The 15,108-nt window shown below is 37.2% G+C and overlaps 1 long non-coding RNA gene across 1 annotated transcript; it reads right to left on the reverse strand.

Annotated features, from left to right (window-relative positions):
• Positions 1-13,675: 13,675 nt before the first annotated feature.
• LOC114147483 (uncharacterized) lies at positions 13,676-14,655 on the reverse strand. The gene is made up of 3 exons (XR_003596064.1): positions 14,425-14,655; positions 14,286-14,342; positions 13,676-14,116 (listed from the first exon to the last, which is right to left on the reverse strand). It is a non-coding gene; the product is annotated as an uncharacterized LOC114147483 (long non-coding RNA).
• Between the last annotated feature and the right edge of the window lie 453 nt (positions 14,656-15,108).

Below are 15,108 nucleotides of genomic sequence, written 5' to 3' on the forward strand. Positions count from 1 at the left end.
AGCATTAAAAAACTAACTTAAATTTTGAGCAGGCCTTGAAAGACTACAACCCTCCATCACCAATTTAATTTTGACTGTATAATTTACATGTTTTATTTTGCACTGATTGCATTTATATATCTTATTCTCTGCTATCCCCCTTCAAAATAAGAGCATGAATATTAACATCTAACAACTTGAAGATTTTTTAACAGTCAATAAACAAAACATCAGCAGAGATGTTGAACTTTCTTCAGCTAAAAGTCTTCAAAACAGCCAAATAAATTAGCATTTTAGAGTTTATTTTGGGGAAACTAACTGTGCTAAACAAAAGGTTTCCTCCTCTATTAGGTGATTAGCAGAATTGTGCCGACCACTGCTTCTATAAAATAATGACTCTTTTTTTTTTTAAGGGTGAATACTATGGCAGCAGAAACTTTCAGGTCTTTTTCTTTTACAGAAAAGCATGATTTTCCCTCAATGCCAGTGTTTGGTGGTTGCTCTGTCTGCCTGTGGGCACAGTAATCCGGCTTTGTGGGGAAGGATGTATAAAATATGTATCCCTCATGCTTCAAAACTACCAGCATGAACTAAAGGCCGTGTCCTAACCAACAGAGTTTTTTCTTTTACTTATGCTGGTCCGGAGTCTGCTGCAAACAGCATAGGGGTGGGTTGCAGGTAAAGCTGAGAGGAACACCCAGATCCTATCTATCAGGTTCACCTCACTTTTAGACTTAGGTGAAAAAATATTTTATTAGACCACTTATAACATTCAAGGTCATGGGTATTCTTGGAAAGGCTTTTCACAAGGTCAAAAGGTGTGTTTATAGGAATGTTTTATCTTTATCTACACTAATGTTGGTCTGAGATCAGAACTCTACTCACCATCCAAGTTCTTATACACCAAATCTGATCATGTCTTTATGGATCTTGTTTTGTTCAGTGATGCACAGTCGGGTTGGATCATCCCCAAACTGTTCTCCCAGAGTTGGGCGCATAAAATCGCCTGAAGTTGCTTGGTGTGCTTTTCACTGGCGCTAATGGGAGGAGCCTGTCTTCTGACAAACAGCTTTTCACCATATTCCAATCAGCACCAAACTTTACATTCAGTTCATGCTGCCAACTGATGTCGTCTTGTCAGCTACCAATGCAAACTACCAGACGGGAGATGTTCATAACGCCAGAGAGCATGTCTTCACAGCTTTGACGTCCAGTGGTGGCATGTAGCATTGCACCTGGTGATGTAAGGCTTCAACACAACTGCTTGGCCATTAAAACCTCTTCCACAAAGCTCTCTGCACTGTTCTTGAGGCAATCTGAGGGTCATTTGAAGTTTGAAAGTATTCAGCTATTAACTCCCCTTACTGTGCGTTCAATGACACACAAGAGTGATTTTCTGGGGTCTACCACTTTACGGCTGAGTTTCTGTAATTTCCTTTCACTTCCAGTTTGTTACAATACCACTAACAGTTGAACAGGGGAATATTTAATCAGAAATTGTTCCAACTCCTCACAGTATCATACTGGAATTTGCTGAGTCCTCCCTTTTCAAACCAGCATGCATGCATAGGTACTGGAGTTTTGTATATTGGTGACCATGGAAGTAATTGGATCACCTGACAACAGAAGCCTGCAAATATTGAATTGTTTGCTAAAATGACACGAACAAAATAAAGTTATAATATATTATATTGAATTTTTCAGCTGTTCGTCTCTTCAAACAACCTATTATATGGACTCAAGGGCAGAAAATGATTAGTTTCATAGTGTGTCCCCCTTTAATACCAGTTTTCTGTCAGCATAAATGCTCTGCCATTGGTCTCTTTTCTTCTCTTACTCCCTTAATTGCCTCTGTGCCTTTCCATGTTGTTATTTCAAATGCGGCGGCTCAATCTCTTGTGAATATATCAAAACTGCATTATTACCTGGGTCAAGCCACGAGGTGCAGCTTAAACGATAAGCATGCAAATGAAGTGATGTTTTATTCCATTTGGTAAGGCATACAGCGCCTATAATGTCTGGTGCTTGGAGGACCCCGGGGCACCTGCAGCGTAACATCAATTACTCACAGAAAACGCAGATGATTGAACAGGTAGGTGGCGACAGAAGATGTTGAGTGAATTGGATGATGAGCGGACGTGATGATTTTAATAATTACAAAAGTGGGAATATTGGAGAAAAATTGGTAGTTAGCATGACAGACTTGTTTATTTACTTGTGCTGAGAAATATGTAAGAAATAAAGTTTCATTTCATTTCAAGGATGAAGACACTAAAAAGCACCAAGTGGTGCTCAATGAATGAAGACCCTGCTGCAATGTAAAAAGGAGCATAGATGAACTTTACAGGGTTTCGGTGAGGCGTTCAGGGACATACTAAGAATGTTTGAGTCACGGTGTGTGAGAGTTCCTGAGGGTTTTACCACAAAACAAAGGTTCTACATAGAGCTTGGAGGATTGTTGTTGTGACTTATCCATGACATAAGGCCCATACAAGACAATGTAGCTGGCATTGCTTCAAGCAAAATCCTGCAACGGTCTTGGCAGAGAGATTTTTATGCCCTCTCTTGCTCCAACCAAGAGGATCGTGCATGCTCTGATCACACTGTCACGCTCTCCAGGGGGTAATAGATACTCTGCCGTGCTCAAACGACATTCAGCTGCTATTTTGGACACCAACTGGATGAGGAGAAATAAAATAGCAGAAAACTGTCATCTCCATCCTGTCATACTGCTGATTACTTGATTATCACAGTATGATAATTCATAAAATACCGATGATCTCATTATGACAGAAAATATTTATGTTTATTATTCTCCAGAGCATGGCTGAAACTGATAGTGAAGGCATAGAAACCTCCATTATAATAGATATAAACTGTGCAGCCTAAGTTAAGGGAAACAGATGGCGTGAAACTGATACATGTGACTGACAAAGCCAGTTATCACAAACACTTTATCACGGTCATGATGGAAAAGTAAACAAGTTCATGAGGCAAATTAGTCTTATATGTATGTTATATATAGCCAGGTTATAAAATAAGATTAGAATTTAAAAACTGTGTTTTAGATCTATTTTGGTTTAAAGAAATTAAGAACATAAAATATGTAATTGGGATATAAAAGTAAGAACGTAAGCAATCAGAGGTGGAGTATATTTTCATAGCACATGGAAATTGTAGTGTGTAGAAAGTGTAAAAAAGCTTTAAGATGATGCAAATGAAAATACAGTATACTTAGAGATGGGAGTCTTTCCTGATTAAATAGCTTCATAAGACTTTGCACAGATTATCTGTTATATCCAATTCAGAAAAACTCATTGGCAGTCACTGTAATCAGAATGAAGCAGCAGGGGGCAGATTGCTGGTGCATACACTGTACTGTACAGTGATGGTAACAGATTAGCATAATTTATTTCTCATTAAGCAATAATTTCAAATACATTGTAGCCTGCTAATGGTAGAGATAATTAAGTACATTAAAATGCTTAAGACCTCATGGTAATGAAAAATAATCATGGTGACATAATCAGTCGTGTAGAGGAATGAAAACAAACTGCTAGAAGTAATAAGAACACTAAGTATAAAAATATGCACCCCGACATTATCTTTATTTTTCTATCCTTAATTTATTGTTGTAATAAGTTCATTAGTGTTATTTCAGTTATTCGGTGCAAATCTATATACAACAACTAGGGGGCGCGAGTCGCATTGGTGCCAAAGAGAAGGTTGAGCACACAGAAGAAGAAGAATGTTAGCAGCTAAAGGAAGCTAAACATGTGCGTCTCGTCTTTTCTATATCACAGGTCAGTAAAAATGAATTTTGATGCATAAATGTTGGTATTCTTTAAGAGTTGAAGAAGTTATTAAATCGAGAGTCAACTAGTGAGTCACTTTAAGCAGCTTTTTATTAGTGTTGTGTAGAAAACGGGACATATTTCTGGAGGCTAATTAATGCTAATGCGAGCGAACATTGTACATATGTGTTGAGCTAGCCGAGAAACAGTTGAAGGACTATTGAATTCACTTTGAACTTATTGTATTTTTCACTTTTGAAACTGTAAAAGACATTTTTCTGGTGTCTTTTCTTTATGGGTTATTGCAAAAAACACAGAAACAATGTTGTTGTCAAACTCAATGAGTAAATGGCTGCATAAAGAGACAGTATTAACGGAACAGTTTTGTAGTTTTTTGTGTAAGAGATAAAATACTTCAATTTTGTTAAAACAATGGATGCAGTTAAAAGCTACATTGGTTAAATAATAAAGTATATGTTATGCAGAGTAAAAATTGTAAAAAGCTATTAAAATAGTTAAAAGCAAATCCATGTATTTTTATTTTGACAGTTAAAAATACAAAAGGTCTGAGAAAAAGGGACAAGATATTTGAGTTAAAACAAAACTAATTGGTTTGGAGAATTAAAAGCTATCTAAAATATTTTGTGATTCAATAAAATTCATGATGGAGCATGTTAAAATAATTCTTGTTTGGTTTAAAGGGATATTACAGCCATTTGTGATGTACTGAGTCTAAGGTTTATCTGTTGAAGTTATACAGTGATACCTGAAGTATTTGATATGAAGTATTGCATATGTAGTGTTGTATATGGATTACGGTCATTACACAGAAGAATAAACCTTCCTGTTAGATGCCAAAGGAAACTCAACGTGTGTCTCTCATCTAGGCCTGTCGCGATAAACGATAAATCGATTAATCGTACGATAACTTAAAACTATCGACGTCATTTTAATTATGGGCACTTCCGACCTTTTTCTCTTTCAGCTAATGACACTGAATGAAAAAGGGCTCAACTCCGGTGCTCTCCACTGACTCCTCCCTTCCTCATTTCCTTAGTTTAAAGCCCAGCGCACACGACATGATCTTAGAGCTGCCAGCTGATTGTCGGCCCATTTTCAAAACCTGACAGATCACACATTAGCCGACAGAAATCCTTGGTTTAATGGTTCGATCGGGTTCGTTCCTGCCGTGTGGTGTCCAACAATGGGCACAAAATAATCGCTACAAGTCCAGTGAACTAATTTTAAAACCAGGCATTAATCAATGCTTTACTACAATCTACCTGCAATGCATGTGGCTAGTGTCAGCATAAGGTCCTGACTGAATGAAAATCATTATAACCTGTTTACGTCACGTTAACGAAGAACAGCTGAAAAGTTACCGGGTTTATCCACTGCGGTAGCAATTTCGCTCCAACTCCTCCCCTTGTCATTTCTATATTCTTTGCATGTTGAATAAACATTAATGTTGTTTCCACATATCATCTCCAATGTCCGCTGCACTTGGGGTTGCGCCTTGTCAGCTGTTTGGGATTCCCCGACGTAATTTCCCCTCAGAAAACACTGAGGAGAATCCGTGCTTTCTGATTGGCTACCTGTCACATTCAACAGGTGTAGTTAAAGCTCCCAGTCGGGGAAAACCCTGATTTAGATCGGAGCGGCAACGATGATCTACCGTAACACACCACACAATCTTAGAAAGATCAACGTTCTAAGATTGTTGTATGGGGAAAAATAGGAGCAAAAAATCATGTAGTGTGAACTATTGCATCAGGTAGTCGATCTGCCCATCTTCTCTATTTAAATCTAATTATTACTGAAGGGCAACATAATATACAGACTTCATAATCTTTTGGTTAAATGCAGTATTTATTTCCACTTTGGCTTTATGTTGTTTAGTTTTTTTTTCCAAGTGAGTTTTTTATTAATGGAGACTGAGAATCCATTTTATTTTTGTTTTTGGTTGTTTTGTTTATTTTGTTTATCAGTTCCAGTGTTTAGTGTTCTTTTGAAAATAAAGTGTATCTATCTTTGGCAGGAAATCACATGCATTATTACGTCATTTCCATTAAATCAGTGTAAAAAGATCTTCAAACAATATTATCGTTTATCGCAATAATTTTTGAGACAATCGCTCAGCAAAATTTGCTATCGTGACAGGCCTAGTCTCATCTTTTCCATATCACAACGTCACACTTTGAGAGAACAGAAATGCCACATTATTATTTCATTTTAGAGTGGATTTGATTAAAGTCTGCCTTAATCAAACTCTAGTTCATTTTCCTAGAAAGTCTGGTTTGTTAATGCATAATGCGGACCAGAAAAAGTGAACTTTGGTCCGCATACGAACTAGGGCTGTATAATTATATCAATTCTACGATACTTATCGATTTTGTCCACCTTTGGAAGGTATCGATTTTTCATCCGCGAGTATCGATACGTTAAACCAGAGGGGTGGACTATAGTTCAAGGCACTCTGGGTAAATACAACCAGAACAAACCCGAGAGTCTAGCGCTAGCAGGAGAAATTAGTTGTGATCTTTTACCAAAGACAAAAGAAAAACTCTACAACTGCTATAATCTTTTTGTTTTCATTTTGTGAAAATGGAAGTTACACTCATGTCTTCTGAGGTTTTTGTGTTTTTCAGCAGTTCTTGGTGCAGCGCCCCCACAGGAACAGCTTTTTCAATTAGTTTGGATCATTTGACACAATGCAATGTGAAAATGAACCACAAGAGCATAAAAAGTAACAAATATTAGTCTACTGGACTCTTCGGTGTGAAAACACACTTAGTAGGTGGGTACTGTGATCAGAGAGCATTGATGTTCAGAAGTCTTGGTCAAATCAGAGGGTTTGATGAAGTGTTTGTATAAAGCTATATTTCTTAAAAGTACAAGGAGCTTGTCTGATTGTTAGCTTGCTCTGTGGAAGCTACTGAAGTCCAGAGGACAGGCAGCAGAGATGGATGAAAGTACAGAACATAGGAAACTTTCCCCAAACAGATCAACTACATGTGAGGAAGAAGAAGTGTTTCTTCACAACTGTCCTTTTCATCTCTCACACTTTCTCATCTCTTACTCTTTCTGGCCTCTCTTTCTCTTCATCTCACTCCAGGGAAGATGAAAGCGAGCGCTGCCACTGGCAGTGAACTCCTCTGGACATGAACATACTACTGCTTTTGTGTGTTGGCGTGTACTTTGGCTCATGCAGCTCAGATAACTTTTTGTTGTTTCCAATTGTAACCAGAAATTGCAAGACAGTAGACCTATTCTATGCAGGTCATTTATTTGTTGCAACTACTACAATATTCTCACTAGATATTATTTTTTCTTCTCATCTCTGAATATTCCTGTTTAATCAAATCAAATCAGTTCTTAGGTAGTTTGTTTTGCTTTAGAGTAATTTTTATTCAGATTAATGTCATAAAAAGTGAAACATTTTCATCCCTTTTACAATATTACAGGGTTTAGGTTCATCATCTGTAAGGATTACAACACTGGAGTTTTATCTGCTGCGCGTCAATCTCGCCCCAGGCTGTGCTGACAACACCTCGACTCCTGAGGAAAAACCACTAAAGATTTTACTCAAACCGCCTTTACACAGATCCTAAGGTGGATTCAGATGAAGCAACACTCCTTAAACTTAGGTACGTACTCTCAGTATGAACAACTTTTTAGTTGAAGAATGAATATTTTTGGGGCAATCTGAGTTTTGAAAGCATCTTTTTCACTTTAATTGTGGAGCTAATTGTCATTTGACATAACTTTATTAGTTTTGGACTCTTGACCTCTCGTACATTATAAACAAACCGATACTCATTAAAAATTACGCTACATTACAACATCTTGGCTCTACTTTCTCAGGTTTGCAGCTTTCAAAGCTGACCTTACTAACCTAATTGGAAAAATGGGTATATATATATATATATATATATATATATATATATATATATATATATATACAGTACAGACCAAAAGTTTGGACACACCTTTTAATTCAATGAGTTTCCTTTATTTTCATGACTATTGACATTGTAGATTCACACTGAAGGCATCAAAACTATGAATAACACATGTGGAAATATGCACTAAACAAAAAAGTGTAAAACAACTGAAAATACCCCTTATATTCTAGTTTCTTCAAAGTAGCAACCTTTAGCTGTGATTACTGCTTTGCACACACTCTGCATTTTCTTGATGAGCTTCAAGAGGTAGTCACCTGAAATGGTTTTCACTTCATAGGTCAACCTGCCCTGTCAGGTTAATAAGTGGGATTTCTTGCCTTATAAATAGTCATGAAAATAAAGAAAACCCATTTTAATTAGAAGGTGTGTCCAAACGTTTGGTCTGTACTGTATTTATATGTGAACAAAATAACATGTGGAGTTCCTCTCAAGAAACTCCTTTGTCAATATCTACATACATGCTGCCCCGACTCAGTTTATGCTTTATTAGGCCCGAGCAGCAAAGCGCTGCGAAGGCCTATTGTATCTGTACTGTTTATTATTACGATTCTTCCCACCTCTTCGTGTGCCTTTTTGGGGGCTTTATCATATTCAAAAACTCACCAAACTTGGCGGTCGCGACTAGAAAATTTAAAAATTTTGAATTTTAAGGTTGTCGCAAAAATCGCAAAAACAATTGCTCAACGGCGGCAACTAGCAATTTTCTGTTGACACAATGGTATGAACGTACTTCATCGTAGAGACATGAAATTTGGTACACTTGTAGAGCTCACCAAAAGACTCAGAACTTACATTTAATGTTATAAGCCAACTATCACAGGAAGTCGGCCATTTTGTATTGAATGTCCATTTTGGACATCGATTTTGACGTTTACAGCCTTCGTATTTGATCGAACTCCTCCTAGGGATTTTGATTGATCGGCTTCAAACTTGGTCAGTCTGATCATAAGGCATGTTTGATTTAAAGTTATCAAATTGGTGAGTTTTGGAGCATGTTGAAGGGGGATTAAAGGGGTCAAAGTTCACCTACTCGCCATGAAACACGAAACTCTTATATTTCCTATACAAAAACACATAGAGGGACCAAACGTTCAGTGATTGATCGTCATCGGGTGTCCTAAAATACCCTGTGGTGAAATGATGACATCACTTAAGCCACGCCTCCTGAGAACAGGAAGTGTCATGTTTTACTGTGAACAGTCGCTATCTTAGCCCTTTGACCTCATCAACATGAAACTGTGTCCAGAGACAGAAGACAGGTTGGTGTGTTGAGCATTCCAACCCCGACTGGCTTTGACATAGCAGGTGGGCGTGGCGAAGTGACCTGTAACGCCGTTGCCATACATTTGGCTCTGAATTCCACAATTTCGGGCCCAGCTGCTCCAAACTCACTAGGATGGATCCTTGTACACCCACCGACAGGAATTCATAACAAAATTTGGTGGGCGTGGCCTAATTTCTCTATAGGGCCCCCTAGAGTATTTTAAATGAACAGCCCCAAGCCATGCTTTAACCTAGAATTACGAAACTTGGTACACATGTGTATCTTGTCAGGACTCACAAAAAAGTCTCTTAGAGCCATGCTCTAAACCCAACAGGAAGTCGGCCATTTTGGATTGAAGTTCAGATTTGGACCGCGATTTTGAAGTTTATGACTGCCATAAAAACAAAGACAAAACTCAAATGTGCAAAAGTAGAGGAGCTGAGGCCTGGCAACAAAACCCCACAAGCATCAAGAAGGCAGAGTGGATGCCGAAGGCGACCCAGAAGGTGGAGAGAGCCAGGTTCAAATACACTTCTGGATACACTTCTCATTTTTGGACAAAACGCGATACTCTGAAGCAAACTTAGCCAGGCACATATCAGGAAACACATCATCATTCGGCCTATTCTTATAGCGGTCAACTATACCAGTCATCCACATGTCTTCTGGGGTAAGATCCTGTAATGTAGCTTTTTGTTTCAAAACAGAAATGGGTAAACTCATTTTCACAATATTATCACCTGTTGGAATAAAAACAACTTTCCGAGAACACTCCTTTAAATGCATGTTGGTAAGTCTATACACTGCTTCCTGAGCAGAAACATCACGATTATGCAAATAGACACTACCAAGTCTCTTTAAAGCCTCTTTAACACTAACATTACCTTCTTTCGCTGCTTCTCTTTGTGCATTTCCTAGAAGAAGACCAATTTCACGTTCACTTTTTGACATATAAGATACAATATAAACACAACATGCATATGCATCAACACAATACTGGATATCAATATTTGCATCCCAAGCTTTTAACAGCGGTCTACTATATTGATTAATCCAGATTTCATTAATCTGCCTTTTCAACACCACATGTGTATTCCTACTAAATAGTTTATATGCCGTTTCAAATATATCTTGATTCATGCACAAGCCTTCAAACATTTCTTCCACAGTATTATATGGACAGTTGTCACCTGAAATGGCATTCTTTATCTTTGTTAAAATATTGCTTGCTACATCACTGTCCATTTGTTCCGAATGCCTCTTATTCTTATCAAGACATTTACAATCTGCACTACCATCAGTTTTATCCAAATTGCATTTACAAGTCTTGACCGGATCTTGATATTTTTCACCACGACATATAAATGTGCGACACGACACAGGCCTAGGGAAATTAAAACGACACACAGTTTTTTTCTTTTTACAAGTTTTTGAATATCGTTTTGAATGCTGTTGTACAGATGTAACTACTTCAGACAACGCATCTTCTTCGGATGGAATTTCACATGTCACATACTTATCAATAAATGTAATAACCTCTTCATCTGTGTTCTTGTCCAAAATTGGAGCACCAGAAATCCAAAAAAAGCAATGGCAATGAGGAGAGCCACGCTGCTGAAATTCTACACGATAATAGTAGTCTTCAATTTTTCCAATCGGATTAGCAGGAGACATGAGGACTTCTCTTACAAAAACATGCCATCTAAAATCAAACATTCTAGCAGCAGTAACAGGGTTTCGACGCAACAATTCACACTTCTCTGCCCATTGCAACTGCTCCAAAGTCTGCGTCCGCCCTTCCTGCTTTAAGATGCTATAAAGCAGATTAGTCCATCTCATATCTGCAGACGAAAAAGAAGCAAACCATGTGGGGTTCCCCAACATTCTAACACAAGCTAGCAAGTCGCGTTGAGCCGTCTGCCAGAAAGCTGGTGTGCCTCGAATAGGTTTCAAGAAACGATAGCCATCATCAAACTCCAACAACTTATTTATGGACTGTTCATCCCTTAAAACCTCACTCATATTTTGAGGTGTACGACTTGTACCTTTACGTAAAGCTATTGAAACTTTAGAGACAACCTGCTCCAGTTCTGACATGTACTGTGCAAAGAAAATATATTCCACATTACGTGCAAATCTACCATCAGCATGAAGAAGTCTGTTATTAAAATAACGACTCAAAGTCAAACGATACTGCCGCTTTTCATGGTATGTGTTAAAACCCGATGGGAACAATACAGGGAAACATTTTGCTTCGTTAGTACAATCAGAAAGCAGTTTTATAGGGTTATTATTTTCCCCCGGTGCAACATTCAACACATTGTCAACATAAAGATCCAACGCTTCTTGTCCTATATCTACCGACATAAGACAAGTGTCCTGGAACATGCAGTGTTGCTGTCTGTCATGTAAAAGGTCATCATCATTTTCATCTATGGACATGTCCTCATTTTCTTCATTAACACTAGTATTGTTTAAAACAGAATTATTATCTTCCTGACAAAACTCATTGATCCAAGATTCATTGAACTCTACATTTTTATAATGAAAATTACAATGTTTCAAGTACCAAAGAGCTTCCTGGACATGCATTGAGTCAACATACTGATAATCATAATGACCTTTGTATGTCAATTTACGTTTTAACTTAACAGGTAACAAAGACCCTTCCATATTACTACGCGGTAGAATACTGCAGGTTTCAGCAACATTTGCAGGGATGCAAGTAACGGGACCATGCACTCCATTTTGTCCACCTTTGGGCAAAGCCAACATTTTCATAAAGGGTATATGCAAAGCTATTAAATGTTGCTCCAAAGTATTCAAGCATGCCAACTGAGGTGGGATGTCATCAACAGTTAAATTATTGCATGAACTTTCTGGGGGCATTTGACCTTTGCTAATTTTATGATGACAACAGTAACAGATATACAACTTATTTCGACAGGTTTTGAGATTGCATGGTGATATGCACACATTGTTACATATATGCAGATAAGCATCACTTATACATTTATCTGCGATTAAAGACATTTCTTTCGTTTTCCTGTAGGAATCTTTGTGACAATTCAACACCTGATGTTTGAATAACAACCGAAAGCACACACAACACACAAAATTGGGCCCCTCTTTTACTTTGTTGAAAAATTGCGCAACAACAAAATCAAACTCCTTTCACTTTATTTTAATCTCCCGTCGTTTTAGCTCTACATTTGATATTTTGTGGATCTTATGTTGTGGATCAAGGTATTTCTTTCTACTTAAGTGTTTTCAGCGTTTTCTCTTAAATTTGTTTTCTTGATATTTCGCAATGCTGATGCACTTAAGGTTTAATCGGTGTGATTTTTTTTCTTGATATTTCACAATGCTCATGTGCTTAAGTTTTTCTCGGTGAGATTTATTTTCATTATATTTCGCAATGCTCATTTGCCTAAGGTTTTTTTGGTAAGTCTGATCTTCACGATATTTATTTGTCCTCCAAGGTTTTTTTTTGTTCCTTGTATAGGAAATTTTGCTCATACGCATTTCTTTTATTAGATTTAAATTTTTGCCTATATTCCATTTGAGTTCTATATTTAATGTTTTTTCTCTGATTCTTTTTTTGTCTTAAATACATAGAAGAACTGTAATTTGCTTTATCGCTTAAAACAGTTTGCTCTGCATTTTTCTGAACTTGTGGAGATCTTGTACGAATGTGTTGTTTCTTTAACGAAACATTTTCTTCACAAAGTCCAAAGCAAAAGTCTTTATCACCTTGCTTTGCACAAATAACAACATCAAAATGCTCATCACAGTTCTGCAAATATATTGCTTCATTGGTCAAATGACTATTTGAATTATATTTGGTCCACTGTGTGCTGTTAAATACATATATATCCAGTCCTAACATATTGGCGGCAGATTTAAACTCAATTTTCGTAGCACAGTGACCCACGTACTTCATCTGTGACTGGTTAACATATTCTGTCACAGAAGTAAAATCTTTTTCCAAAACTTTTCCGCATTCTTCCGTATTATTGGTCATGTGTGAAATAACAGCGAGTCTAATTTTACGGTGATTTTTCTCAGAACCAGTAAGTGCATAGGCTACAGCTCTGAAAAAACTGTTGCCGTCATTTATAATATTTTTAGTCTTACACACATGTCCCAAAGGCCCACGCAATATTACTTTTTGAAAATTATGTTCTTCAAAATCTATTTTTAAATTCTTACACAGAGTTTTAGCAGTAACTTCAGAGATGGGAGTAAATAGCGAAGTATTTTGGTTATCTTGTAAAATACCCACGCACTCGTCTTCGACGGAAGTCTGTTTTTACTTTCTTTATACGCGCAAGTTTTTTGTTCTGCTGTAACTTGCCGAGTTTTATATTCCCCAGAAAGATCGCTATTCATGCAATAACCATAACATGTTTGTGACCGAGGCTGTTTCACACAAGTAACCGTCTCATAATGATTACCGCTAATATTTTGCAAATAAAGAGCATGATTGGACAAACTACTCAAAGAATTGTATTCAAGCCATTTATCATCGCAAAATGTGCACAGTAAAAAAAAATTCCGTAAAAAAACAGGAAAATGTCCTGGTAATTTTCTGCCAGTACATTTTCTGTTTTTTTACGGAAATTCTGGTCATAAGTTTTCCGTAATTTAACAGCATTTTTTTATGTTAATGTAACCCGAGTTACATTTTAAGATTATTAAAAAACCCAAATCAACGTCACTCTAAGTGAAAACCTAGGTTCCAGGTTCGTCTACTGGAGGTAGTGGCAAATTGCAAGACACATACAACTGGAGAGTGCAAAATCAATGAGGTGTATTTATATTTACAATATATACAAATTGTTTCACCGCTTTAAAGTCCAGTTCCTTAAACCAAGGAAGTCTCTGTCGGTGACGGAAGGGAAAAACAAAAATAGTCATTTAGTTCCAGCTGTGAAGTGGTTGGTTGAATTTCCCTTCCGGTTTGGAGATGTTTCCTCAGATTATGGGTGACTTTCTGAATCCGCTATGGTTAGCTCGCCAGTCCAGTCAGTATACAAAAACCAGACAATTCTTAATGTGTCCCAGATCCTTCAGTTACTCCGAGCGGGGGTGGGATCTGGAACACACCTGGCCTGCGAAAACAGGCCCGACAATCAATGTACATGTACATGCATTTCTTAATAATCGAATCTGAGCCTACATAATTACATGCAATTTCAATCCAAATGTGTTTTTTATGTAGGTGTGTAATCACAGGCTGGGAGGCTAGCGCTAGCATTCTAGCTCCCGAGCAACACTTACCAGTTCCTCTTTTGACAAACAGAGATCGTTTCAGCGTTCAGATGAGCGACCATATGTCTGTAATTTAACAGAGGTATACGGTTGATGTATAATCGACATTCAAAAGCAAAACCGCTTTGGGAACAACACCCAAGCCTACCTGCACGTCAAAGTCCCACAGCGTCTGCTACCCAAGGTGCGATTTAGCAGCAATATAAGCAGTGGCTGTCAATTTAGGACTGACGTGCAGCTGTCACATGACGTTAAACCCTCGCGAGAACAACCCTGCTCTCGCCCGGTTAGTGTCGAAAAAGTAAAACAAAGGAGGATTTTTTAAATTAGATCTTTAAATAAAACAAAATAAAATTAGATTTAACAAAATAGAAAATAAAATAACTAAACTACATCTAATATAGAAAAATTATCCTGGTTACATTAAATTTACCAGCACTTCTGTTAATCCATAATTGAAATTTTCCGTATTTTTACAGTACATGTCCTGTATATTCACAAACACTTCTGTAAATAATGAATTGAAATTTCCCGTTTTTTTACAATATGTATTAAAACATTCCGTAAAAAAACAGGAAAACATCCTGGTAATTTTCAGCCAGTACATTTTCTGTTTTTTTACGGTATTTTCACAGTTTTTCAATGTTAATTAACTTGCATTTCTGTTAATCCCTAACTAAAATTTTCCGTATTTTTCCAGTAAATCTGTAGTATATTCACAAGCATTTCTGTTACTTAAAAACTTGTATTTTTGACATTCAAACCATTCAAGTCTGTGTTAGACATTGACTAAGTAATAAATATAAAGCACTACATTTTAAATAAACATAAA

Source organism: Xiphophorus couchianus, chromosome 7, assembly GCF_001444195.1.
Source record: "Xiphophorus couchianus chromosome 7, X_couchianus-1.0, whole genome shotgun sequence".
In the NCBI taxonomy this organism is placed as follows: Eukaryota; Metazoa; Chordata; class Actinopteri; order Cyprinodontiformes; family Poeciliidae; genus Xiphophorus; species Xiphophorus couchianus.